The following is a 22,235-nucleotide window of genomic DNA, read 5'->3' as shown; positions in this document are numbered from 1 at the left end:
ATCGTGACAAGTTTGAGCTGTCCGAGCGGCCGTTTCCCGTCCTGCTCGCAATATAGCTACTGTTTCGTGACCGTCAGCAGAATATAGACTAGGGAAGCAGACACACGACGACCATAGAAATGGTGTGCGGCTTCATGCCACCTGTTTCCAGCGTAGGGCTGAGCAACTGCATCTGCCGAGGCCCGTTAGCTCAGTTGGTTAGAGCGTCGTGCTAATAACGCGAAGGTCGTGGGTTCGATCCCCCCACGGGCCACTACTCTTTTCCTACTACGAAAAGGCGGCGCCGATTTCAGCTGGCGAGTGTGGTGACCAAAAGATCATCACCCTGCGTGGAAGTTGATAGAGGATCCGAACCCGACTCGTCGGGGAGCGCTACAGCATTCACTCGGCAATGGCCATAATATCTTGAATACACTGGTTCTCAACCGATAAAGAGAAAATGAAAGAAAATGTCCGATTGCCGATGCGTAACAACTTTGGCCCTTGTCAGTACTTGGGCGGGTGAGCGCATGGGAACACAGGGCGCTATTGGCACTTTTACTTCCTATTTTTGTTTCTCCTTTCTTTTCGGAGCTACAGCCCGATTCGGTCAGGGAGACGCCACCGTGAAATGAAGGGGGCGTGCTGTGTGTCCATCGCCTCGCCTCTCCTTACCTCTCTCAGTCGTTTCTCGTGCTTGTCGTTTTGATATAGGCCGATTTGAGAGCGTCAGCTCTCGCGTCAGCCGAGCAAAGTCGAGACAAGTCGAGACACACTAAGGGCTGGTATGCAGCGAGTAAGAGGGCGAAAAAACAATAATTTAAGAGCGCGTGGCAAAAGTACTCATACGCGAAATTAAAAGCCTGCTGCGGTGGCCGGGAATCGAACCCGGATCAACTGCTTGGAACGCAACTATGCTGACCATTACACCACCACCGCACAAGCGAGCGCCGCGCGTCCGCGCTGTGTCGGCTTCCCGCCAGTCGGCAGCGGCCGAAGGTGATCGTACCTGGCAGGCGCATTTCGAGGCAGGCTAGGGGAGCACATCCAGACGCATTCGGACAGCGTATCCGCGCACATTTCGCATCCTTTGGCAAGAGTTGGGCGCCGGCAACGCAAGAGTACGCAGAGGACCGCGTTCTGGCGGCATTTTTAAGCAGAGCAGTGCAGTGCAGGATTCAGCGTCTGCAGCATCTTTTCCACAGAATGCTACGGCGCTTGACGGCAGTCCCACTTTCCCTTGAGACATCTGCTCGGCAAGCAGCGTCAAGTTACCGCTGGCCCGAGCATCGGTGGTTCAGTGGTAGAATGCTCGCCTGCCACGCGGGCGGCCCGGGTTCGATTCCCGGCCGATGCATCATTTTGCTTTTCCCGCGATAATGCTGCCGCGTGGCTTGAGCGCTTGAGATGCACGATCCACAAGAATGTGTAGCTGGATTTCCCTTGAGAAGGACCGAGAACGCAGCACTCGCGGGTCCCCACTAGGACGCTCGCATCATGTTCTACAGACTAGCGTCGGCCTGGCCTCACAAGTTGCTGGGTCCGGGTGCCTCCGAGGCACTGAACTTCAACGACAAGGAGTGCTGCCTATCGTTGCAACAGCTGCAGCAGCACCGCAATCAACTGGGCCGGCAGTGCACGTGTAGCAACAGAACACGTTATCCAGGAAGTACAGTGTCTCTACGTCTAATATTGGGTAAGGTGTTTACCCAGTTTCCAGGACAAGCGGTGCACCCGTGCCTCGGTAGCGCAGTAGGCAGCGCGTAAGTCTCATAATCTTAAGGTCGTGAGTTCGATCCTCACCCGGGGCATTTAATTTTCTGTGACATGGTGGTGCTGTTGCTAGGGCGCCAACGTATTTCTTGTTTGTTATCCACAGCGTTTCAACGCTTCAGCGGGAAAATGTTTACTTCCTGTTATTGCTACTTACAGCTTCCCTTTTCCTCTTCTCCCAGCAGAGCATGAAGCCAAAAGCATTGCTCTGCGACGTTTGAGGTGCGCGCCTTGCCAGTCAGTATGTGCACAGATGCTCGCAAAGAGAGGGGGGCGCCGACGCGGCACTCGACACGAAATGCGACAAGCGACCGTACGAACGGTCGAACGAAACGGCCACATCCGGTGTGGTCTAGTGGCTAGGATACCTGGCTTTCACCCAGGAGGCCCGGGTTCGATTCCCGGTACCGGAACGGAATTTTTTCCACACGAATCGTGACAAGTTTGAGCTGTCCGAGCGGCCGTTTCCCGTCCTGCTCGCAATATAGCTACTGTTTCGTGACCGTCAGCAGAATATAGACTAGGGAAGCAGACACACGACGACCATAGAAATGGTGTGCGGCTTCATGCCACCTGTTTCCAGCGTAGGGCTGAGCAACTGCATCTGCCGAGGCCCGTTAGCTCAGTTGGTTAGAGCGTCGTGCTAATAACGCGAAGGTCGTGGGTTCGATCCCCCCACGGGCCACTACTCTTTTCCTACTACGAAAAGGCGGCGCCGATTTCAGCTGGCGAGTGTGGTGACCAAAAGATCATCACCCTGCGTGGAAGTTGATAGAGGATCCGAACCCGACTCGTCGGGGAGCGCTACAGCATTCACTCGGCAATGGCCATAATATCTTGAATACACTGGTTCTCAACCGATAAAGAGAAAATGAAAGAAAATGTCCGATTGCCGATGCGTAACAACTTTGGCCCTTGTCAGTACTTGGGCGGGTGAGCGCATGGGAACACAGGGCGCTATTGGCACTTTTACTTCCTATTTTTGTTTCTCCTTTCTTTTCGGAGCTACAGCCCGATTCGGTCAGGGAGACGCCACCGTGAAATGAAGGGGGCGTGCTGTGTGTCCATCGCCTCGCCTCTCCTTACCTCTCTCAGTCGTTTCTCGTGCTTGTCGTTTTGATATAGGCCGATTTGAGAGCGTCAGCTCTCGCGTCAGCCGAGCAAAGTCGAGACAAGTCGAGACACACTAAGGGCTGGTATGCAGCGAGTAAGAGGGCGAAAAAACAATAATTTAAGAGCGCGTGGCAAAAGTACTCATACGCGAAATTAAAAGCCTGCTGCGGTGGCCGGGAATCGAACCCGGATCAACTGCTTGGAACGCAACTATGCTGACCATTACACCACCACCGCACAAGCGAGCGCCGCGCGTCCGCGCTGTGTCGGCTTCCCGCCAGTCGGCAGCGGCCGAAGGTGATCGTACCTGGCAGGCGCATTTCGAGGCAGGCTAGGGGAGCACATCCAGACGCATTCGGACAGCGTATCCGCGCACATTTCGCATCCTTTGGCAAGAGTTGGGCGCCGGCAACGCAAGAGTACGCAGAGGACCGCGTTCTGGCGGCATTTTTAAGCAGAGCAGTGCAGTGCAGGATTCAGCGTCTGCAGCATCTTTTCCACAGAATGCTACGGCGCTTGACGGCAGTCCCACTTTCCCTTGAGACATCTGCTCGGCAAGCAGCGTCAAGTTACCGCTGGCCCGAGCATCGGTGGTTCAGTGGTAGAATGCTCGCCTGCCACGCGGGCGGCCCGGGTTCGATTCCCGGCCGATGCATCATTTTGCTTTTCCCGCGATAATGCTGCCGCGTGGCTTGAGCGCTTGAGATGCACGATCCACAAGAATGTGTAGCTGGATTTCCCTTGAGAAGGACCGAGAACGCAGCACTCGCGGGTCCCCACTAGGACGCTCGCATCATGTTCTACAGACTAGCGTCGGCCTGGCCTCACAAGTTGCTGGGTCCGGGTGCCTCCGAGGCACTGAACTTCAACGACAAGGAGTGCTGCCTATCGTTGCAACAGCTGCAGCAGCACCGCAATCAACTGGGCCGGCAGTGCACGTGTAGCAACAGAACACGTTATCCAGGAAGTACAGTGTCTCTACGTCTAATATTGGGTAAGGTGTTTACCCAGTTTCCAGGACAAGCGGTGCACCCGTGCCTCGGTAGCGCAGTAGGCAGCGCGTAAGTCTCATAATCTTAAGGTCGTGAGTTCGATCCTCACCCGGGGCATTTAATTTTCTGTGACATGGTGGTGCTGTTGCTAGGGCGCCAACGTATTTCTTGTTTGTTATCCACAGCGTTTCAACGCTTCAGCGGGAAAATGTTTACTTCCTGTTATTGCTACTTACAGCTTCCCTTTTCCTCTTCTCCCAGCAGAGCATGAAGCCAAAAGCATTGCTCTGCGACGTTTGAGGTGCGCGCCTTGCCAGTCAGTATGTGCACAGATGCTCGCAAAGAGAGGGGGGCGCCGACGCGGCACTCGACACGAAATGCGACAAGCGACCGTACGAACGGTCGAACGAAACGGCCACATCCGGTGTGGTCTAGTGGCTAGGATACCTGGCTTTCACCCAGGAGGCCCGGGTTCGATTCCCGGTACCGGAACGGAATTTTTTCCACACGAATCGTGACAAGTTTGAGCTGTCCGAGCGGCCGTTTCCCGTCCTGCTCGCAATATAGCTACTGTTTCGTGACCGTCAGCAGAATATAGACTAGGGAAGCAGACACACGACGACCATAGAAATGGTGTGCGGCTTCATGCCACCTGTTTCCAGCGTAGGGCTGAGCAACTGCATCTGCCGAGGCCCGTTAGCTCAGTTGGTTAGAGCGTCGTGCTAATAACGCGAAGGTCGTGGGTTCGATCCCCCCACGGGCCACTACTCTTTTCCTACTACGAAAAGGCGGCGCCGATTTCAGCTGGCGAGTGTGGTGACCAAAAGATCATCACCCTGCGTGGAAGTTGATAGAGGATCCGAACCCGACTCGTCGGGGAGCGCTACAGCATTCACTCGGCAATGGCCATAATATCTTGAATACACTGGTTCTCAACCGATAAAGAGAAAATGAAAGAAAATGTCCGATTGCCGATGCGTAACAACTTTGGCCCTTGTCAGTACTTGGGCGGGTGAGCGCATGGGAACACAGGGCGCTATTGGCACTTTTACTTCCTATTTTTGTTTCTCCTTTCTTTTCGGAGCTACAGCCCGATTCGGTCAGGGAGACGCCACCGTGAAATGAAGGGGGCGTGCTGTGTGTCCATCGCCTCGCCTCTCCTTACCTCTCTCAGTCGTTTCTCGTGCTTGTCGTTTTGATATAGGCCGATTTGAGAGCGTCAGCTCTCGCGTCAGCCGAGCAAAGTCGAGACAAGTCGAGACACACTAAGGGCTGGTATGCAGCGAGTAAGAGGGCGAAAAAACAATAATTTAAGAGCGCGTGGCAAAAGTACTCATACGCGAAATTAAAAGCCTGCTGCGGTGGCCGGGAATCGAACCCGGATCAACTGCTTGGAACGCAACTATGCTGACCATTACACCACCACCGCACAAGCGAGCGCCGCGCGTCCGCGCTGTGTCGGCTTCCCGCCAGTCGGCAGCGGCCGAAGGTGATCGTACCTGGCAGGCGCATTTCGAGGCAGGCTAGGGGAGCACATCCAGACGCATTCGGACAGCGTATCCGCGCACATTTCGCATCCTTTGGCAAGAGTTGGGCGCCGGCAACGCAAGAGTACGCAGAGGACCGCGTTCTGGCGGCATTTTTAAGCAGAGCAGTGCAGTGCAGGATTCAGCGTCTGCAGCATCTTTTCCACAGAATGCTACGGCGCTTGACGGCAGTCCCACTTTCCCTTGAGACATCTGCTCGGCAAGCAGCGTCAAGTTACCGCTGGCCCGAGCATCGGTGGTTCAGTGGTAGAATGCTCGCCTGCCACGCGGGCGGCCCGGGTTCGATTCCCGGCCGATGCATCATTTTGCTTTTCCCGCGATAATGCTGCCGCGTGGCTTGAGCGCTTGAGATGCACGATCCACAAGAATGTGTAGCTGGATTTCCCTTGAGAAGGACCGAGAACGCAGCACTCGCGGGTCCCCACTAGGACGCTCGCATCATGTTCTACAGACTAGCGTCGGCCTGGCCTCACAAGTTGCTGGGTCCGGGTGCCTCCGAGGCACTGAACTTCAACGACAAGGAGTGCTGCCTATCGTTGCAACAGCTGCAGCAGCACCGCAATCAACTGGGCCGGCAGTGCACGTGTAGCAACAGAACACGTTATCCAGGAAGTACAGTGTCTCTACGTCTAATATTGGGTAAGGTGTTTACCCAGTTTCCAGGACAAGCGGTGCACCCGTGCCTCGGTAGCGCAGTAGGCAGCGCGTAAGTCTCATAATCTTAAGGTCGTGAGTTCGATCCTCACCCGGGGCATTTAATTTTCTGTGACATGGTGGTGCTGTTGCTAGGGCGCCAACGTATTTCTTGTTTGTTATCCACAGCGTTTCAACGCTTCAGCGGGAAAATGTTTACTTCCTGTTATTGCTACTTACAGCTTCCCTTTTCCTCTTCTCCCAGCAGAGCATGAAGCCAAAAGCATTGCTCTGCGACGTTTGAGGTGCGCGCCTTGCCAGTCAGTATGTGCACAGATGCTCGCAAAGAGAGGGGGGCGCCGACGCGGCACTCGACACGAAATGCGACAAGCGACCGTACGAACGGTCGAACGAAACGGCCACATCCGGTGTGGTCTAGTGGCTAGGATACCTGGCTTTCACCCAGGAGGCCCGGGTTCGATTCCCGGTACCGGAACGGAATTTTTTCCACACGAATCGTGACAAGTTTGAGCTGTCCGAGCGGCCGTTTCCCGTCCTGCTCGCAATATAGCTACTGTTTCGTGACCGTCAGCAGAATATAGACTAGGGAAGCAGACACACGACGACCATAGAAATGGTGTGCGGCTTCATGCCACCTGTTTCCAGCGTAGGGCTGAGCAACTGCATCTGCCGAGGCCCGTTAGCTCAGTTGGTTAGAGCGTCGTGCTAATAACGCGAAGGTCGTGGGTTCGATCCCCCCACGGGCCACTACTCTTTTCCTACTACGAAAAGGCGGCGCCGATTTCAGCTGGCGAGTGTGGTGACCAAAAGATCATCACCCTGCGTGGAAGTTGATAGAGGATCCGAACCCGACTCGTCGGGGAGCGCTACAGCATTCACTCGGCAATGGCCATAATATCTTGAATACACTGGTTCTCAACCGATAAAGAGAAAATGAAAGAAAATGTCCGATTGCCGATGCGTAACAACTTTGGCCCTTGTCAGTACTTGGGCGGGTGAGCGCATGGGAACACAGGGCGCTATTGGCACTTTTACTTCCTATTTTTGTTTCTCCTTTCTTTTCGGAGCTACAGCCCGATTCGGTCAGGGAGACGCCACCGTGAAATGAAGGGGGCGTGCTGTGTGTGTCCATCGCCTCGCCTCTCCTTACCTCTCTCAGTCGTTTCTCGTGCTTGTCGTTTTGATATAGGCCGATTTGAGAGCGTCAGCTCTCGCGTCAGCCGAGCAAAGTCGAGACAAGTCGAGACACACTAAGGGCTGGTATGCAGCGAGTAAGAGGGCGAAAAAACAATAATTTAAGAGCGCGTGGCAAAAGTACTCATACGCGAAATTAAAAGCCTGCTGCGGTGGCCGGGAATCGAACCCGGATCAACTGCTTGGAACGCAACTATGCTGACCATTACACCACCACCGCACAAGCGAGCGCCGCGCGTCCGCGCTGTGTCGGCTTCCCGCCAGTCGGCAGCGGCCGAAGGTGATCGTACCTGGCAGGCGCATTTCGAGGCAGGCTAGGGGAGCACATCCAGACGCATTCGGACAGCGTATCCGCGCACATTTCGCATCCTTTGGCAAGAGTTGGGCGCCGGCAACGCAAGAGTACGCAGAGGACCGCGTTCTGGCGGCATTTTTAAGCAGAGCAGTGCAGTGCAGGATTCAGCGTCTGCAGCATCTTTTCCACAGAATGCTACGGCGCTTGACGGCAGTCCCACTTTCCCTTGAGACATCTGCTCGGCAAGCAGCGTCAAGTTACCGCTGGCCCGAGCATCGGTGGTTCAGTGGTAGAATGCTCGCCTGCCACGCGGGCGGCCCGGGTTCGATTCCCGGCCGATGCATCATTTTGCTTTTCCCGCGATAATGCTGCCGCGTGGCTTGAGCGCTTGAGATGCACGATCCACAAGAATGTGTAGCTGGATTTCCCTTGAGAAGGACCGAGAACGCAGCACTCGCGGGTCCCCACTAGGACGCTCGCATCATGTTCTACAGACTAGCGTCGGCCTGGCCTCACAAGTTGCTGGGTCCGGGTGCCTCCGAGGCACTGAACTTCAACGACAAGGAGTGCTGCCTATCGTTGCAACAGCTGCAGCAGCACCGCAATCAACTGGGCCGGCAGTGCACGTGTAGCAACAGAACACGTTATCCAGGAAGTACAGTGTCTCTACGTCTAATATTGGGTAAGGTGTTTACCCAGTTTCCAGGACAAGCGGTGCACCCGTGCCTCGGTAGCGCAGTAGGCAGCGCGTAAGTCTCATAATCTTAAGGTCGTGAGTTCGATCCTCACCCGGGGCATTTAATTTTCTGTGACATGGTGGTGCTGTTGCTAGGGCGCCAACGTATTTCTTGTTTGTTATCCACAGCGTTTCAACGCTTCAGCGGGAAAATGTTTACTTCCTGTTATTGCTACTTACAGCTTCCCTTTTCCTCTTCTCCCAGCAGAGCATGAAGCCAAAAGCATTGCTCTGCGACGTTTGAGGTGCGCGCCTTGCCAGTCAGTATGTGCACAGATGCTCGCAAAGAGAGGGGGGCGCCGACGCGGCACTCGACACGAAATGCGACAAGCGACCGTACGAACGGTCGAACGAAACGGCCACATCCGGTGTGGTCTAGTGGCTAGGATACCTGGCTTTCACCCAGGAGGCCCGGGTTCGATTCCCGGTACCGGAACGGAATTTTTTCCACACGAATCGTGACAAGTTTGAGCTGTCCGAGCGGCCGTTTCCCGTCCTGCTCGCAATATAGCTACTGTTTCGTGACCGTCAGCAGAATATAGACTAGGGAAGCAGACACACGACGACCATAGAAATGGTGTGCGGCTTCATGCCACCTGTTTCCAGCGTAGGGCTGAGCAACTGCATCTGCCGAGGCCCGTTAGCTCAGTTGGTTAGAGCGTCGTGCTAATAACGCGAAGGTCGTGGGTTCGATCCCCCCACGGGCCACTACTCTTTTCCTACTACGAAAAGGCGGCGCCGATTTCAGCTGGCGAGTGTGGTGACCAAAAGATCATCACCCTGCGTGGAAGTTGATAGAGGATCCGAACCCGACTCGTCGGGGAGCGCTACAGCATTCACTCGGCAATGGCCATAATATCTTGAATACACTGGTTCTCAACCGATAAAGAGAAAATGAAAGAAAATGTCCGATTGCCGATGCGTAACAACTTTGGCCCTTGTCAGTACTTGGGCGGGTGAGCGCATGGGAACACAGGGCGCTATTGGCACTTTTACTTCCTATTTTTGTTTCTCCTTTCTTTTCGGAGCTACAGCCCGATTCGGTCAGGGAGACGCCACCGTGAAATGAAGGGGGCGTGCTGTGTGTCCATCGCCTCGCCTCTCCTTACCTCTCTCAGTCGTTTCTCGTGCTTGTCGTTTTGATATAGGCCGATTTGAGAGCGTCAGCTCTCGCGTCAGCCGAGCAAAGTCGAGACAAGTCGAGACACACTAAGGGCTGGTATGCAGCGAGTAAGAGGGCGAAAAAACAATAATTTAAGAGCGCGTGGCAAAAGTACTCATACGCGAAATTAAAAGCCTGCTGCGGTGGCCGGGAATCGAACCCGGATCAACTGCTTGGAACGCAACTATGCTGACCATTACACCACCACCGCACAAGCGAGCGCCGCGCGTCCGCGCTGTGTCGGCTTCCCGCCAGTCGGCAGCGGCCGAAGGTGATCGTACCTGGCAGGCGCATTTCGAGGCAGGCTAGGGGAGCACATCCAGACGCATTCGGACAGCGTATCCGCGCACATTTCGCATCCTTTGGCAAGAGTTGGGCGCCGGCAACGCAAGAGTACGCAGAGGACCGCGTTCTGGCGGCATTTTTAAGCAGAGCAGTGCAGTGCAGGATTCAGCGTCTGCAGCATCTTTTCCACAGAATGCTACGGCGCTTGACGGCAGTCCCACTTTCCCTTGAGACATCTGCTCGGCAAGCAGCGTCAAGTTACCGCTGGCCCGAGCATCGGTGGTTCAGTGGTAGAATGCTCGCCTGCCACGCGGGCGGCCCGGGTTCGATTCCCGGCCGATGCATCATTTTGCTTTTCCCGCGATAATGCTGCCGCGTGGCTTGAGCGCTTGAGATGCACGATCCACAAGAATGTGTAGCTGGATTTCCCTTGAGAAGGACCGAGAACGCAGCACTCGCGGGTCCCCACTAGGACGCTCGCATCATGTTCTACAGACTAGCGTCGGCCTGGCCTCACAAGTTGCTGGGTCCGGGTGCCTCCGAGGCACTGAACTTCAACGACAAGGAGTGCTGCCTATCGTTGCAACAGCTGCAGCAGCACCGCAATCAACTGGGCCGGCAGTGCACGTGTAGCAACAGAACACGTTATCCAGGAAGTACAGTGTCTCTACGTCTAATATTGGGTAAGGTGTTTACCCAGTTTCCAGGACAAGCGGTGCACCCGTGCCTCGGTAGCGCAGTAGGCAGCGCGTAAGTCTCATAATCTTAAGGTCGTGAGTTCGATCCTCACCCGGGGCATTTAATTTTCTGTGACATGGTGGTGCTGTTGCTAGGGCGCCAACGTATTTCTTGTTTGTTATCCACAGCGTTTCAACGCTTCAGCGGGAAAATGTTTACTTCCTGTTATTGCTACTTACAGCTTCCCTTTTCCTCTTCTCCCAGCAGAGCATGAAGCCAAAAGCATTGCTCTGCGACGTTTGAGGTGCGCGCCTTGCCAGTCAGTATGTGCACAGATGCTCGCAAAGAGAGGGGGGCGCCGACGCGGCACTCGACACGAAATGCGACAAGCGACCGTACGAACGGTCGAACGAAACGGCCACATCCGGTGTGGTCTAGTGGCTAGGATACCTGGCTTTCACCCAGGAGGCCCGGGTTCGATTCCCGGTACCGGAACGGAATTTTTTCCACACGAATCGTGACAAGTTTGAGCTGTCCGAGCGGCCGTTTCCCGTCCTGCTCGCAATATAGCTACTGTTTCGTGACCGTCAGCAGAATATAGACTAGGGAAGCAGACACACGACGACCATAGAAATGGTGTGCGGCTTCATGCCACCTGTTTCCAGCGTAGGGCTGAGCAACTGCATCTGCCGAGGCCCGTTAGCTCAGTTGGTTAGAGCGTCGTGCTAATAACGCGAAGGTCGTGGGTTCGATCCCCCCACGGGCCACTACTCTTTTCCTACTACGAAAAGGCGGCGCCGATTTCAGCTGGCGAGTGTGGTGACCAAAAGATCATCACCCTGCGTGGAAGTTGATAGAGGATCCGAACCCGACTCGTCGGGGAGCGCTACAGCATTCACTCGGCAATGGCCATAATATCTTGAATACACTGGTTCTCAACCGATAAAGAGAAAATGAAAGAAAATGTCCGATTGCCGATGCGTAACAACTTTGGCCCTTGTCAGTACTTGGGCGGGTGAGCGCATGGGAACACAGGGCGCTATTGGCACTTTTACTTCCTATTTTTGTTTCTCCTTTCTTTTCGGAGCTACAGCCCGATTCGGTCAGGGAGACGCCACCGTGAAATGAAGGGGGCGTGCTGTGTGTCCATCGCCTCGCCTCTCCTTACCTCTCTCAGTCGTTTCTCGTGCTTGTCGTTTTGATATAGGCCGATTTGAGAGCGTCAGCTCTCGCGTCAGCCGAGCAAAGTCGAGACAAGTCGAGACACACTAAGGGCTGGTATGCAGCGAGTAAGAGGGCGAAAAAACAATAATTTAAGAGCGCGTGGCAAAAGTACTCATACGCGAAATTAAAAGCCTGCTGCGGTGGCCGGGAATCGAACCCGGATCAACTGCTTGGAACGCAACTATGCTGACCATTACACCACCACCGCACAAGCGAGCGCCGCGCGTCCGCGCTGTGTCGGCTTCCCGCCAGTCGGCAGCGGCCGAAGGTGATCGTACCTGGCAGGCGCATTTCGAGGCAGGCTAGGGGAGCACATCCAGACGCATTCGGACAGCGTATCCGCGCACATTTCGCATCCTTTGGCAAGAGTTGGGCGCCGGCAACGCAAGAGTACGCAGAGGACCGCGTTCTGGCGGCATTTTTAAGCAGAGCAGTGCAGTGCAGGATTCAGCGTCTGCAGCATCTTTTCCACAGAATGCTACGGCGCTTGACGGCAGTCCCACTTTCCCTTGAGACATCTGCTCGGCAAGCAGCGTCAAGTTACCGCTGGCCCGAGCATCGGTGGTTCAGTGGTAGAATGCTCGCCTGCCACGCGGGCGGCCCGGGTTCGATTCCCGGCCGATGCATCATTTTGCTTTTCCCGCGATAATGCTGCCGCGTGGCTTGAGCGCTTGAGATGCACGATCCACAAGAATGTGTAGCTGGATTTCCCTTGAGAAGGACCGAGAACGCAGCACTCGCGGGTCCCCACTAGGACGCTCGCATCATGTTCTACAGACTAGCGTCGGCCTGGCCTCACAAGTTGCTGGGTCCGGGTGCCTCCGAGGCACTGAACTTCAACGACAAGGAGTGCTGCCTATCGTTGCAACAGCTGCAGCAGCACCGCAATCAACTGGGCCGGCAGTGCACGTGTAGCAACAGAACACGTTATCCAGGAAGTACAGTGTCTCTACGTCTAATATTGGGTAAGGTGTTTACCCAGTTTCCAGGACAAGCGGTGCACCCGTGCCTCGGTAGCGCAGTAGGCAGCGCGTAAGTCTCATAATCTTAAGGTCGTGAGTTCGATCCTCACCCGGGGCATTTAATTTTCTGTGACATGGTGGTGCTGTTGCTAGGGCGCCAACGTATTTCTTGTTTGTTATCCACAGCGTTTCAACGCTTCAGCGGGAAAATGTTTACTTCCTGTTATTGCTACTTACAGCTTCCCTTTTCCTCTTCTCCCAGCAGAGCATGAAGCCAAAAGCATTGCTCTGCGACGTTTGAGGTGCGCGCCTTGCCAGTCAGTATGTGCACAGATGCTCGCAAAGAGAGGGGGGCGCCGACGCGGCACTCGACACGAAATGCGACAAGCGACCGTACGAACGGTCGAACGAAACGGCCACATCCGGTGTGGTCTAGTGGCTAGGATACCTGGCTTTCACCCAGGAGGCCCGGGTTCGATTCCCGGTACCGGAACGGAATTTTTTCCACACGAATCGTGACAAGTTTGAGCTGTCCGAGCGGCCGTTTCCCGTCCTGCTCGCAATATAGCTACTGTTTCGTGACCGTCAGCAGAATATAGACTAGGGAAGCAGACACACGACGACCATAGAAATGGTGTGCGGCTTCATGCCACCTGTTTCCAGCGTAGGGCTGAGCAACTGCATCTGCCGAGGCCCGTTAGCTCAGTTGGTTAGAGCGTCGTGCTAATAACGCGAAGGTCGTGGGTTCGATCCCCCCACGGGCCACTACTCTTTTCCTACTACGAAAAGGCGGCGCCGATTTCAGCTGGCGAGTGTGGTGACCAAAAGATCATCACCCTGCGTGGAAGTTGATAGAGGATCCGAACCCGACTCGTCGGGGAGCGCTACAGCATTCACTCGGCAATGGCCATAATATCTTGAATACACTGGTTCTCAACCGATAAAGAGAAAATGAAAGAAAATGTCCGATTGCCGATGCGTAACAACTTTGGCCCTTGTCAGTACTTGGGCGGGTGAGCGCATGGGAACACAGGGCGCTATTGGCACTTTTACTTCCTATTTTTGTTTCTCCTTTCTTTTCGGAGCTACAGCCCGATTCGGTCAGGGAGACGCCACCGTGAAATGAAGGGGGCGTGCTGTGTGTCCATCGCCTCGCCTCTCCTTACCTCTCTCAGTCGTTTCTCGTGCTTGTCGTTTTGATATAGGCCGATTTGAGAGCGTCAGCTCTCGCGTCAGCCGAGCAAAGTCGAGACAAGTCGAGACACACTAAGGGCTGGTATGCAGCGAGTAAGAGGGCGAAAAAACAATAATTTAAGAGCGCGTGGCAAAAGTACTCATACGCGAAATTAAAAGCCTGCTGCGGTGGCCGGGAATCGAACCCGGATCAACTGCTTGGAACGCAACTATGCTGACCATTACACCACCACCGCACAAGCGAGCGCCGCGCGTCCGCGCTGTGTCGGCTTCCCGCCAGTCGGCAGCGGCCGAAGGTGATCGTACCTGGCAGGCGCATTTCGAGGCAGGCTAGGGGAGCACATCCAGACGCATTCGGACAGCGTATCCGCGCACATTTCGCATCCTTTGGCAAGAGTTGGGCGCCGGCAACGCAAGAGTACGCAGAGGACCGCGTTCTGGCGGCATTTTTAAGCAGAGCAGTGCAGTGCAGGATTCAGCGTCTGCAGCATCTTTTCCACAGAATGCTACGGCGCTTGACGGCAGTCCCACTTTCCCTTGAGACATCTGCTCGGCAAGCAGCGTCAAGTTACCGCTGGCCCGAGCATCGGTGGTTCAGTGGTAGAATGCTCGCCTGCCACGCGGGCGGCCCGGGTTCGATTCCCGGCCGATGCATCATTTTGCTTTTCCCGCGATAATGCTGCCGCGTGGCTTGAGCGCTTGAGATGCACGATCCACAAGAATGTGTAGCTGGATTTCCCTTGAGAAGGACCGAGAACGCAGCACTCGCGGGTCCCCACTAGGACGCTCGCATCATGTTCTACAGACTAGCGTCGGCCTGGCCTCACAAGTTGCTGGGTCCGGGTGCCTCCGAGGCACTGAACTTCAACGACAAGGAGTGCTGCCTATCGTTGCAACAGCTGCAGCAGCACCGCAATCAACTGGGCCGGCAGTGCACGTGTAGCAACAGAACACGTTATCCAGGAAGTACAGTGTCTCTACGTCTAATATTGGGTAAGGTGTTTACCCAGTTTCCAGGACAAGCGGTGCACCCGTGCCTCGGTAGCGCAGTAGGCAGCGCGTAAGTCTCATAATCTTAAGGTCGTGAGTTCGATCCTCACCCGGGGCATTTAATTTTCTGTGACATGGTGGTGCTGTTGCTAGGGCGCCAACGTATTTCTTGTTTGTTATCCACAGCGTTTCAACGCTTCAGCGGGAAAATGTTTACTTCCTGTTATTGCTACTTACAGCTTCCCTTTTCCTCTTCTCCCAGCAGAGCATGAAGCCAAAAGCATTGCTCTGCGACGTTTGAGGTGCGCGCCTTGCCAGTCAGTATGTGCACAGATGCTCGCAAAGAGAGGGGGGCGCCGACGCGGCACTCGACACGAAATGCGACAAGCGACCGTACGAACGGTCGAACGAAACGGCCACATCCGGTGTGGTCTAGTGGCTAGGATACCTGGCTTTCACCCAGGAGGCCCGGGTTCGATTCCCGGTACCGGAACGGAATTTTTTCCACACGAATCGTGACAAGTTTGAGCTGTCCGAGCGGCCGTTTCCCGTCCTGCTCGCAATATAGCTACTGTTTCGTGACCGTCAGCAGAATATAGACTAGGGAAGCAGACACACGACGACCATAGAAATGGTGTGCGGCTTCATGCCACCTGTTTCCAGCGTAGGGCTGAGCAACTGCATCTGCCGAGGCCCGTTAGCTCAGTTGGTTAGAGCGTCGTGCTAATAACGCGAAGGTCGTGGGTTCGATCCCCCCACGGGCCACTACTCTTTTCCTACTACGAAAAGGCGGCGCCGATTTCAGCTGGCGAGTGTGGTGACCAAAAGATCATCACCCTGCGTGGAAGTTGATAGAGGATCCGAACCCGACTCGTCGGGGAGCGCTACAGCATTCACTCGGCAATGGCCATAATATCTTGAATACACTGGTTCTCAACCGATAAAGAGAAAATGAAAGAAAATGTCCGATTGCCGATGCGTAACAACTTTGGCCCTTGTCAGTACTTGGGCGGGTGAGCGCATGGGAACACAGGGCGCTATTGGCACTTTTACTTCCTATTTTTGTTTCTCCTTTCTTTTCGGAGCTACAGCCCGATTCGGTCAGGGAGACGCCACCGTGAAATGAAGGGGGCGTGCTGTGTGTCCATCGCCTCGCCTCTCCTTACCTCTCTCAGTCGTTTCTCGTGCTTGTCGTTTTGATATAGGCCGATTTGAGAGCGTCAGCTCTCGCGTCAGCCGAGCAAAGTCGAGACAAGTCGAGACACACTAAGGGCTGGTATGCAGCGAGTAAGAGGGCGAAAAAACAATAATTTAAGAGCGCGTGGCAAAAGTACTCATACGCGAAATTAAAAGCCTGCTGCGGTGGCCGGGAATCGAACCCGGATCAACTGCTTGGAACGCAACTATGCTGACCATTACACCACCACCGCACAAGCGAGCGCCGCGCGTCCGCGCTGTGTCGGCTTCCCGCCAGTCGGCAGCGGCCGAAGGTGATCGTACCTGGCAGGCGCATTTCGAGGCAGGCTAGGGGAGCACATCCAGACGCATTCGGACAGCGTATCCGCGCACATTTCGCATCCTTTGGCAAGAGTTGGGCGCCGGCAACGCAAGAGTACGCAGAGGACCGCGTTCTGGCGGCATTTTTAAGCAGAGCAGTGCAGTGCAGGATTCAGCGTCTGCAGCATCTTTTCCACAGAATGCTACGGCGCTTGACGGCAGTCCCACTTTCCCTTGAGACATCTGCTCGGCAAGCAGCGTCAAGTTACCGCTGGCCCGAGCATCGGTGGTTCAGTGGTAGAATGCTCGCCTGCCACGCGGGCGGCCCGGGTTCGATTCCCGGCCGATGCATCATTTTGCTTTTCCCGCGATAATGCTGCCGCGTGGCTTGAGCGCTTGAGATGCACGATCCACAAGAATGTGTAGCTGGATTTCCCTTGAGAAGGACCGAGAACGCAGCACTCGCGGGTCCCCACTAGGACGCTCGCATCATGTTCTACAGACTAGCGTCGGCCTGGCCTCACAAGTTGCTGGGTCCGGGTGCCTCCGAGGCACTGAACTTCAACGACAAGGAGTGCTGCCTATCGTTGCAACAGCTGCAGCAGCACCGCAATCAACTGGGCCGGCAGTGCACGTGTAGCAACAGAACACGTTATCCAGGAAGTACAGTGTCTCTACGTCTAATATTGGGTAAGGTGTTTACCCAGTTTCCAGGACAAGCGGTGCACCCGTGCCTCGGTAGCGCAGTAGGCAGCGCGTAAGTCTCATAATCTTAAGGTCGTGAGTTCGATCCTCACCCGGGGCATTTAATTTTCTGTGACATGGTGGTGCTGTTGCTAGGGCGCCAACGTATTTCTTGTTTGTTATCCACAGCGTTTCAACGCTTCAGCGGGAAAATGTTTACTTCCTGTTATTGCTACTTACAGCTTCCCTTTTCCTCTTCTCCCAGCAGAGCATGAAGCCAAAAGCATTGCTCTGCGACGTTTGAGGTGCGCGCCTTGCCAGTCAGTATGTGCACAGATGCTCGCAAAGAGAGGGGGGCGCCGACGCGGCACTCGACACGAAATGCGACAAGCGACCGTACGAACGGTCGAACGAAACGGCCACATCCGGTGTGGTCTAGTGGCTAGGATACCTGGCTTTCACCCAGGAGGCCCGGGTTCGATTCCCGGTACCGGAACGGAATTTTTTCCACACGAATCGTGACAAGTTTGAGCTGTCCGAGCGGCCGTTTCCCGTCCTGCTCGCAATATAGCTACTGTTTCGTGACCGTCAGCAGAATATAGACTAGGGAAGCAGACACACGACGACCATAGAAATGGTGTGCGGCTTCATGCCACCTGTTTCCAGCGTAGGGCTGAGCAACTGCATCTGCCGAGGCCCGTTAGCTCAGTTGGTTAGAGCGTCGTGCTAATAACGCGAAGGTCGTGGGTTCGATCCCCCCACGGGCCACTACTCTTTTCCTACTACGAAAAGGCGGCGCCGATTTCAGCTGGCGAGTGTGGTGACCAAAAGATCATCACCCTGCGTGGAAGTTGATAGAGGATCCGAACCCGACTCGTCGGGGAGCGCTACAGCATTCACTCGGCAATGGCCATAATATCTTGAATACACTGGTTCTCAACCGATAAAGAGAAAATGAAAGAAAATGTCCGATTGCCGATGCGTAACAACTTTGGCCCTTGTCAGTACTTGGGCGGGTGAGCGCATGGGAACACAGGGCGCTATTGGCACTTTTACTTCCTATTTTTGTTTCTCCTTTCTTTTCGGAGCTACAGCCCGATTCGGTCAGGGAGACGCCACCGTGAAATGAAGGGGGCGTGCTGTGTGTCCATCGCCTCGCCTCTCCTTACCTCTCTCAGTCGTTTCTCGTGCTTGTCGTTTTGATATAGGCCGATTTGAGAGCGTCAGCTCTCGCGTCAGCCGAGCAAAGTCGAGACAAGTCGAGACACACTAAGGGCTGGTATGCAGCGAGTAAGAGGGCGAAAAAACAATAATTTAAGAGCGCGTGGCAAAAGTACTCATACGCGAAATTAAAAGCCTGCTGCGGTGGCCGGGAATCGAACCCGGATCAACTGCTTGGAACGCAACTATGCTGACCATTACACCACCACCGCACAAGCGAGCGCCGCGCGTCCGCGCTGTGTCGGCTTCCCGCCAGTCGGCAGCGGCCGAAGGTGATCGTACCTGGCAGGCGCATTTCGAGGCAGGCTAGGGGAGCACATCCAGACGCATTCGGACAGCGTATCCGCGCACATTTCGCATCCTTTGGCAAGAGTTGGGCGCCGGCAACGCAAGAGTACGCAGAGGACCGCGTTCTGGCGGCATTTTTAAGCAGAGCAGTGCAGTGCAGGATTCAGCGTCTGCAGCATCTTTTCCACAGAATGCTACGGCGCTTGACGGCAGTCCCACTTTCCCTTGAGACATCTGCTCGGCAAGCAGCGTCAAGTTACCGCTGGCCCGAGCATCGGTGGTTCAGTGGGTAGAATGCTCGCCTGCCACGCGGGCGGCCCGGGTTCGATTCCCGGCCGATGCATCATTTTGCTTTTCCCGCGATAATGCTGCCGCGTGGCTTGAGCGCTTGAGATGCACGATCCACAAGAATGTGTAGCTGGATTTCCCTTGAGAAGGACCGAGAACGCAGCACTCGCGGGTCCCCACTAGGACGCTCGCATCATGTTCTACAGACTAGCGTCGGCCTGGCCTCACAAGTTGCTGGGTCCGGGTGCCTCCGAGGCACTGAACTTCAACGACAAGGAGTGCTGCCTATCGTTGCAACAGCTGCAGCAGCACCGCAATCAACTGGGCCGGCAGTGCACGTGTAGCAACAGAACACGTTATCCAGGAAGTACAGTGTCTCTACGTCTAATATTGGGTAAGGTGTTTACCCAGTTTCCAGGACAAGCGGTGCCACCCGTGCCTCGGTAGCGCAGTAGGCAGCGCGTAAGTCTCACAATCTTAAGGTCGTGAGTTCGATCCTCACCCGGGGCATTTAATTTTCTGTGACATGGTGGTGCTGTTGCTAGGGCGCCAACGTATTTCTTGTTTGTTATCCACAGCGTTTCAACGCTTCAGCGGGAAAATGTTTACTTCCTGTTATTGCTACTTACAGCTTCCCTTTTCCTCTTCTCCCAGCAGAGCATGAAGCCAAAAGCATTGCTCTGCGACGTTTGAGGTGCGCGCCTTGCCAGTCAGTATGTGCACAGATGCTCGCAAAGAGAGGGGGGCGCCGACGCGGCACTCGACACGAAATGCGACAAGCGACCGTACGAACGGTCGAACGAAACGGCCACATCCGGTGTGGTCTAGTGGCTAGGATACCTGGCTTTCACCCAGGAGGCCCGGGTTCGATTCCCGGTACCGGAACGGAATTTTTTTCCACACGAATCGTGACAAGTTTGAGCTGTCCGAGCGGCCGTTTCCCGTCCTGCTCGCAATATAGCTACTGTTTCGTGACCGTCAGCAGAATATAGACTAGGGAAGCAGACACACGACGACCATAGAAATGGTGTGCGGCTTCATGCCACCTGTTTTCCAGCGTAGGGCTGAGCAACTGCATCTGCCGAGGCCCGTTAGCTCAGTTGGAGCGTCGTGCTAATAACGCGAAGGTCGTGGGTTCGATCCCCCCACGGGCCACTACTCTTTTCCTACTACGAAAAGGCGGCGCCGATTTCAGCTGGCGAGTGTGGTGACCAAAAGATCATCACCCTGCGTGGAAGTTGATAGAGGATCCGAACCCGACTCGTCGGGGAGCGCTACAGCATTCACTCGGCAATGGCCATAATATCTTGAATACACTGGTTCTCAACCGATAAAGAGAAAATGAAAGAAAATGTCCGATTGCCGATGCGTAACAACTTTGGCCCTTGTCAGTACTTGGGCGGGTGAGCGCATGGGAACACAGGGCGCTATTGGCACTTTTACTTCCTATTTTTGTTTCTCCTTTCTTTTCGGAGCTACAGCCCGATTCGGTCAGGGAGACGCCACCGTGAAATGAAGGGGGCGTGCTGTGTGTCCATCGCCTCGCCTCTCCTTACCTCTCTCAGTCGTTTCTCGTGCTTGTCGTTTTGATATAGGCCGATTTGAGAGCGTCAGCTCTCGCGTCAGCCGAGCAAAGTCGAGACAAGTCGAGACACACTAAGGGCTGGTATGCAGCGAGTAAGAGGGCGAAAAAACAATAATTTAAGAGCGCGTGGCAAAAGTACTCATACGCGAAATTAAAAGCCTGCTGCGGTGGCCGGGAATCGAACCCGGATCAACTGCTTGGAACGCAACTATGCTGACCATTACACCACCACCGCACAAGCGAGCGCCGCGCGTCCGCGCTGTGTCGGCTTCCCGCCAGTCGGCAGCGGCCGAAGGTGATCGTACCTGGCAGGCGCATTTCGAGGCAGGCTAGGGGAGCACATCCAGACGCATTCGGACAGCGTATCCGCGCACATTTCGCATCCTTTGGCAAGAGTTGGGCGCCGGCAACGCAAGAGTACGCAGAGGACCGCGTTCTGGCGGCATTTTTAAGCAGAGCAGTGCAGTGCAGGATTCAGCGTCTGCAGCATCTTTTCCACAGAATGCTACGGCGCTTGACGGCAGTCCCACTTTCCCTTGAGACATCTGCTCGGCAAGCAGCGTCAAGTTACCGCTGGCCCGAGCATCGGTGGTTCAGTGGTAGAATGCTCGCCTGCCACGCGGGCGGCCCGGGTTCGATTCCCGGCCGATGCATCATTTTGCTTTTCCCGCGATAATGCTGCCGCGTGGCTTGAGCGCTTGAGATGCACGATCCACAAGAATGTGTAGCTGGATTTCCCTTGAGAAGGACCGAGAACGCAGCACTCGCGGGTCCCCACTAGGACGCTCGCATCATGTTCTACAGACTAGCGTCGGCCTGGCCTCACAAGTTGCTGGGTCCGGGTGCCTCCGAGGCACTGAACTTCAACGACAAGGAGTGCTGCCTATCGTTGCAACAGCTGCAGCAGCACCGCAATCAACTGGGCCGGCAGTGCACGTGTAGCAACAGAACACGTTATCCAGGAAGTACAGTGTCTCTACGTCTAATATTGGGTAAGGTGTTTACCCAGTTTCCAGGACAAGCGGTGCACCCGTGCCTCGGTAGCGCAGTAGGCAGCGCGTAAGTCTCATAATCTTAAGGTCGTGAGTTCGATCCTCACCCGGGGCATTTAATTTTCTGTGACATGGTGGTGCTGTTGCTAGGGCGCCAACGTATTTCTTGTTTGTTATCCACAGCGTTTCAACGCTTCAGCGGGAAAATGTTTACTTCCTGTTATTGCTACTTACAGCTTCCCTTTTCCTCTTCTCCCAGCAGAGCATGAAGCCAAAAGCATTGCTCTGCGACGTTTGAGGTGCGCGCCTTGCCAGTCAGTATGTGCACAGATGCTCGCAAAGAGAGGGGGGCGCCGACGCGGCACTCGACACGAAATGCGACAAGCGACCGTACGAACGGTCGAACGAAACGGCCACATCCGGTGTGGTCTAGTGGCTAGGATACCTGGCTTTCACCCAGGAGGCCCGGGTTCGATTCCCGGTACCGGAACGGAATTTTTTCCACACGAATCGTGACAAGTTTGAGCTGTCCGAGCGGCCGTTTCCCGTCCTGCTCGCAATATAGCTACTGTTTCGTGACCGTCAGCAGAATATAGACTAGGGAAGCAGACACACGACGACCATAGAAATGGTGTGCGGCTTCATGCCACCTGTTTCCAGCGTAGGGCTGAGCAACTGCATCTGCCGAGGCCCGTTAGCTCAGTTGGTTAGAGCGTCGTGCTAATAACGCGAAGGTCGTGGGTTCGATCCCCCCACGGGCCACTACTCTTTTCCTACTACGAAAAGGCGGCGCCGATTTCAGCTGGCGAGTGTGGTGACCAAAAGATCATCACCCTGCGTGGAAGTTGATAGAGGATCCGAACCCGACTCGTCGGGGAGCGCTACAGCATTCACTCGGCAAT

General features: G+C 55.1%; 51 non-coding genes across 51 annotated transcripts; 41 read left to right on the top strand and 10 right to left on the bottom strand.

Annotated features, from left to right (window-relative positions):
- Positions 1 to 179: 179 nt before the first annotated feature.
- Trnai-aau lies at positions 180 to 253 on the top strand. The gene has a single exon. It is a non-coding gene; the product is annotated as a tRNA-Ile (tRNA).
- Positions 254 to 846: 593 nt separating this feature from the next.
- On the bottom strand, positions 847 to 918 carry Trnag-ucc. Its single transcript has one exon. It is a non-coding gene; the product is annotated as a tRNA-Gly (tRNA).
- Positions 919 to 1,265: 347 nt separating this feature from the next.
- Trnag-gcc lies at positions 1,266 to 1,336 on the top strand. The gene has a single exon. It is a non-coding gene; the product is annotated as a tRNA-Gly (tRNA).
- A 381-nt stretch (positions 1,337 to 1,717) lies between these two features.
- Trnam-cau lies at positions 1,718 to 1,790 on the top strand. Its single transcript has one exon. It is a non-coding gene; the product is annotated as a tRNA-Met (tRNA).
- Positions 1,791 to 2,093: 303 nt separating this feature from the next.
- Positions 2,094 to 2,165, top strand: Trnae-uuc. The gene has a single exon. It is a non-coding gene; the product is annotated as a tRNA-Glu (tRNA).
- A 198-nt stretch (positions 2,166 to 2,363) lies between these two features.
- On the top strand, positions 2,364 to 2,437 carry Trnai-aau. The gene has a single exon. It is a non-coding gene; the product is annotated as a tRNA-Ile (tRNA).
- A 593-nt stretch (positions 2,438 to 3,030) lies between these two features.
- On the bottom strand, positions 3,031 to 3,102 carry Trnag-ucc. The gene has a single exon. It is a non-coding gene; the product is annotated as a tRNA-Gly (tRNA).
- A 347-nt stretch (positions 3,103 to 3,449) lies between these two features.
- Trnag-gcc lies at positions 3,450 to 3,520 on the top strand. The gene has a single exon. It is a non-coding gene; the product is annotated as a tRNA-Gly (tRNA).
- Positions 3,521 to 3,901: 381 nt separating this feature from the next.
- Positions 3,902 to 3,974, top strand: Trnam-cau. Its single transcript has one exon. It is a non-coding gene; the product is annotated as a tRNA-Met (tRNA).
- A 303-nt stretch (positions 3,975 to 4,277) lies between these two features.
- Positions 4,278 to 4,349, top strand: Trnae-uuc. Its single transcript has one exon. It is a non-coding gene; the product is annotated as a tRNA-Glu (tRNA).
- A 198-nt stretch (positions 4,350 to 4,547) lies between these two features.
- Trnai-aau lies at positions 4,548 to 4,621 on the top strand. The gene has a single exon. It is a non-coding gene; the product is annotated as a tRNA-Ile (tRNA).
- A 593-nt stretch (positions 4,622 to 5,214) lies between these two features.
- On the bottom strand, positions 5,215 to 5,286 carry Trnag-ucc. The gene has a single exon. It is a non-coding gene; the product is annotated as a tRNA-Gly (tRNA).
- Positions 5,287 to 5,633: 347 nt separating this feature from the next.
- Positions 5,634 to 5,704, top strand: Trnag-gcc. The gene has a single exon. It is a non-coding gene; the product is annotated as a tRNA-Gly (tRNA).
- Positions 5,705 to 6,085: 381 nt separating this feature from the next.
- Trnam-cau lies at positions 6,086 to 6,158 on the top strand. The gene has a single exon. It is a non-coding gene; the product is annotated as a tRNA-Met (tRNA).
- Positions 6,159 to 6,461: 303 nt separating this feature from the next.
- Trnae-uuc lies at positions 6,462 to 6,533 on the top strand. The gene has a single exon. It is a non-coding gene; the product is annotated as a tRNA-Glu (tRNA).
- Positions 6,534 to 6,731: 198 nt separating this feature from the next.
- Positions 6,732 to 6,805, top strand: Trnai-aau. The gene has a single exon. It is a non-coding gene; the product is annotated as a tRNA-Ile (tRNA).
- A 595-nt stretch (positions 6,806 to 7,400) lies between these two features.
- On the bottom strand, positions 7,401 to 7,472 carry Trnag-ucc. The gene has a single exon. It is a non-coding gene; the product is annotated as a tRNA-Gly (tRNA).
- A 347-nt stretch (positions 7,473 to 7,819) lies between these two features.
- On the top strand, positions 7,820 to 7,890 carry Trnag-gcc. The gene has a single exon. It is a non-coding gene; the product is annotated as a tRNA-Gly (tRNA).
- A 381-nt stretch (positions 7,891 to 8,271) lies between these two features.
- On the top strand, positions 8,272 to 8,344 carry Trnam-cau. Its single transcript has one exon. It is a non-coding gene; the product is annotated as a tRNA-Met (tRNA).
- Positions 8,345 to 8,647: 303 nt separating this feature from the next.
- On the top strand, positions 8,648 to 8,719 carry Trnae-uuc. Its single transcript has one exon. It is a non-coding gene; the product is annotated as a tRNA-Glu (tRNA).
- Positions 8,720 to 8,917: 198 nt separating this feature from the next.
- Positions 8,918 to 8,991, top strand: Trnai-aau. The gene has a single exon. It is a non-coding gene; the product is annotated as a tRNA-Ile (tRNA).
- Positions 8,992 to 9,584: 593 nt separating this feature from the next.
- On the bottom strand, positions 9,585 to 9,656 carry Trnag-ucc. Its single transcript has one exon. It is a non-coding gene; the product is annotated as a tRNA-Gly (tRNA).
- A 347-nt stretch (positions 9,657 to 10,003) lies between these two features.
- On the top strand, positions 10,004 to 10,074 carry Trnag-gcc. The gene has a single exon. It is a non-coding gene; the product is annotated as a tRNA-Gly (tRNA).
- A 381-nt stretch (positions 10,075 to 10,455) lies between these two features.
- On the top strand, positions 10,456 to 10,528 carry Trnam-cau. Its single transcript has one exon. It is a non-coding gene; the product is annotated as a tRNA-Met (tRNA).
- Positions 10,529 to 10,831: 303 nt separating this feature from the next.
- Trnae-uuc lies at positions 10,832 to 10,903 on the top strand. The gene has a single exon. It is a non-coding gene; the product is annotated as a tRNA-Glu (tRNA).
- Positions 10,904 to 11,101: 198 nt separating this feature from the next.
- On the top strand, positions 11,102 to 11,175 carry Trnai-aau. Its single transcript has one exon. It is a non-coding gene; the product is annotated as a tRNA-Ile (tRNA).
- A 593-nt stretch (positions 11,176 to 11,768) lies between these two features.
- Trnag-ucc lies at positions 11,769 to 11,840 on the bottom strand. Its single transcript has one exon. It is a non-coding gene; the product is annotated as a tRNA-Gly (tRNA).
- A 347-nt stretch (positions 11,841 to 12,187) lies between these two features.
- Trnag-gcc lies at positions 12,188 to 12,258 on the top strand. The gene has a single exon. It is a non-coding gene; the product is annotated as a tRNA-Gly (tRNA).
- A 381-nt stretch (positions 12,259 to 12,639) lies between these two features.
- Positions 12,640 to 12,712, top strand: Trnam-cau. The gene has a single exon. It is a non-coding gene; the product is annotated as a tRNA-Met (tRNA).
- Positions 12,713 to 13,015: 303 nt separating this feature from the next.
- On the top strand, positions 13,016 to 13,087 carry Trnae-uuc. The gene has a single exon. It is a non-coding gene; the product is annotated as a tRNA-Glu (tRNA).
- A 198-nt stretch (positions 13,088 to 13,285) lies between these two features.
- Trnai-aau lies at positions 13,286 to 13,359 on the top strand. Its single transcript has one exon. It is a non-coding gene; the product is annotated as a tRNA-Ile (tRNA).
- Positions 13,360 to 13,952: 593 nt separating this feature from the next.
- On the bottom strand, positions 13,953 to 14,024 carry Trnag-ucc. The gene has a single exon. It is a non-coding gene; the product is annotated as a tRNA-Gly (tRNA).
- A 347-nt stretch (positions 14,025 to 14,371) lies between these two features.
- Trnag-gcc lies at positions 14,372 to 14,442 on the top strand. The gene has a single exon. It is a non-coding gene; the product is annotated as a tRNA-Gly (tRNA).
- Positions 14,443 to 14,823: 381 nt separating this feature from the next.
- Trnam-cau lies at positions 14,824 to 14,896 on the top strand. Its single transcript has one exon. It is a non-coding gene; the product is annotated as a tRNA-Met (tRNA).
- Positions 14,897 to 15,199: 303 nt separating this feature from the next.
- Trnae-uuc lies at positions 15,200 to 15,271 on the top strand. The gene has a single exon. It is a non-coding gene; the product is annotated as a tRNA-Glu (tRNA).
- A 198-nt stretch (positions 15,272 to 15,469) lies between these two features.
- On the top strand, positions 15,470 to 15,543 carry Trnai-aau. The gene has a single exon. It is a non-coding gene; the product is annotated as a tRNA-Ile (tRNA).
- A 593-nt stretch (positions 15,544 to 16,136) lies between these two features.
- On the bottom strand, positions 16,137 to 16,208 carry Trnag-ucc. The gene has a single exon. It is a non-coding gene; the product is annotated as a tRNA-Gly (tRNA).
- Positions 16,209 to 16,555: 347 nt separating this feature from the next.
- Positions 16,556 to 16,626, top strand: Trnag-gcc. Its single transcript has one exon. It is a non-coding gene; the product is annotated as a tRNA-Gly (tRNA).
- Positions 16,627 to 17,007: 381 nt separating this feature from the next.
- On the top strand, positions 17,008 to 17,080 carry Trnam-cau. The gene has a single exon. It is a non-coding gene; the product is annotated as a tRNA-Met (tRNA).
- Positions 17,081 to 17,383: 303 nt separating this feature from the next.
- Positions 17,384 to 17,455, top strand: Trnae-uuc. Its single transcript has one exon. It is a non-coding gene; the product is annotated as a tRNA-Glu (tRNA).
- A 198-nt stretch (positions 17,456 to 17,653) lies between these two features.
- Trnai-aau lies at positions 17,654 to 17,727 on the top strand. Its single transcript has one exon. It is a non-coding gene; the product is annotated as a tRNA-Ile (tRNA).
- Positions 17,728 to 18,320: 593 nt separating this feature from the next.
- Positions 18,321 to 18,392, bottom strand: Trnag-ucc. The gene has a single exon. It is a non-coding gene; the product is annotated as a tRNA-Gly (tRNA).
- A 347-nt stretch (positions 18,393 to 18,739) lies between these two features.
- Trnag-gcc lies at positions 18,740 to 18,811 on the top strand. The gene has a single exon. It is a non-coding gene; the product is annotated as a tRNA-Gly (tRNA).
- A 382-nt stretch (positions 18,812 to 19,193) lies between these two features.
- On the top strand, positions 19,194 to 19,266 carry Trnav-cac. The gene has a single exon. It is a non-coding gene; the product is annotated as a tRNA-Val (tRNA).
- A 303-nt stretch (positions 19,267 to 19,569) lies between these two features.
- Positions 19,570 to 19,641, top strand: Trnae-uuc. Its single transcript has one exon. It is a non-coding gene; the product is annotated as a tRNA-Glu (tRNA).
- Positions 19,642 to 19,841: 200 nt separating this feature from the next.
- Positions 19,842 to 19,911, top strand: Trnai-aau. Its single transcript has one exon. It is a non-coding gene; the product is annotated as a tRNA-Ile (tRNA).
- A 593-nt stretch (positions 19,912 to 20,504) lies between these two features.
- On the bottom strand, positions 20,505 to 20,576 carry Trnag-ucc. The gene has a single exon. It is a non-coding gene; the product is annotated as a tRNA-Gly (tRNA).
- A 347-nt stretch (positions 20,577 to 20,923) lies between these two features.
- Trnag-gcc lies at positions 20,924 to 20,994 on the top strand. Its single transcript has one exon. It is a non-coding gene; the product is annotated as a tRNA-Gly (tRNA).
- A 381-nt stretch (positions 20,995 to 21,375) lies between these two features.
- Trnam-cau lies at positions 21,376 to 21,448 on the top strand. The gene has a single exon. It is a non-coding gene; the product is annotated as a tRNA-Met (tRNA).
- A 303-nt stretch (positions 21,449 to 21,751) lies between these two features.
- Positions 21,752 to 21,823, top strand: Trnae-uuc. Its single transcript has one exon. It is a non-coding gene; the product is annotated as a tRNA-Glu (tRNA).
- Positions 21,824 to 22,021: 198 nt separating this feature from the next.
- Trnai-aau lies at positions 22,022 to 22,095 on the top strand. Its single transcript has one exon. It is a non-coding gene; the product is annotated as a tRNA-Ile (tRNA).
- Positions 22,096 to 22,235: the final 140 nt, after the last annotated feature.

Source organism: Schistocerca piceifrons, unplaced genomic scaffold, assembly GCF_021461385.2.
Source record: "Schistocerca piceifrons isolate TAMUIC-IGC-003096 unplaced genomic scaffold, iqSchPice1.1 HiC_scaffold_161, whole genome shotgun sequence".
Lineage (NCBI taxonomy): Eukaryota > Metazoa > Arthropoda > Insecta > Orthoptera > Acrididae > Schistocerca > Schistocerca piceifrons.
Note: the sequence above shows the minus strand (reverse complement) of the source record. Positions and strands in the feature narration are given on the sequence as shown.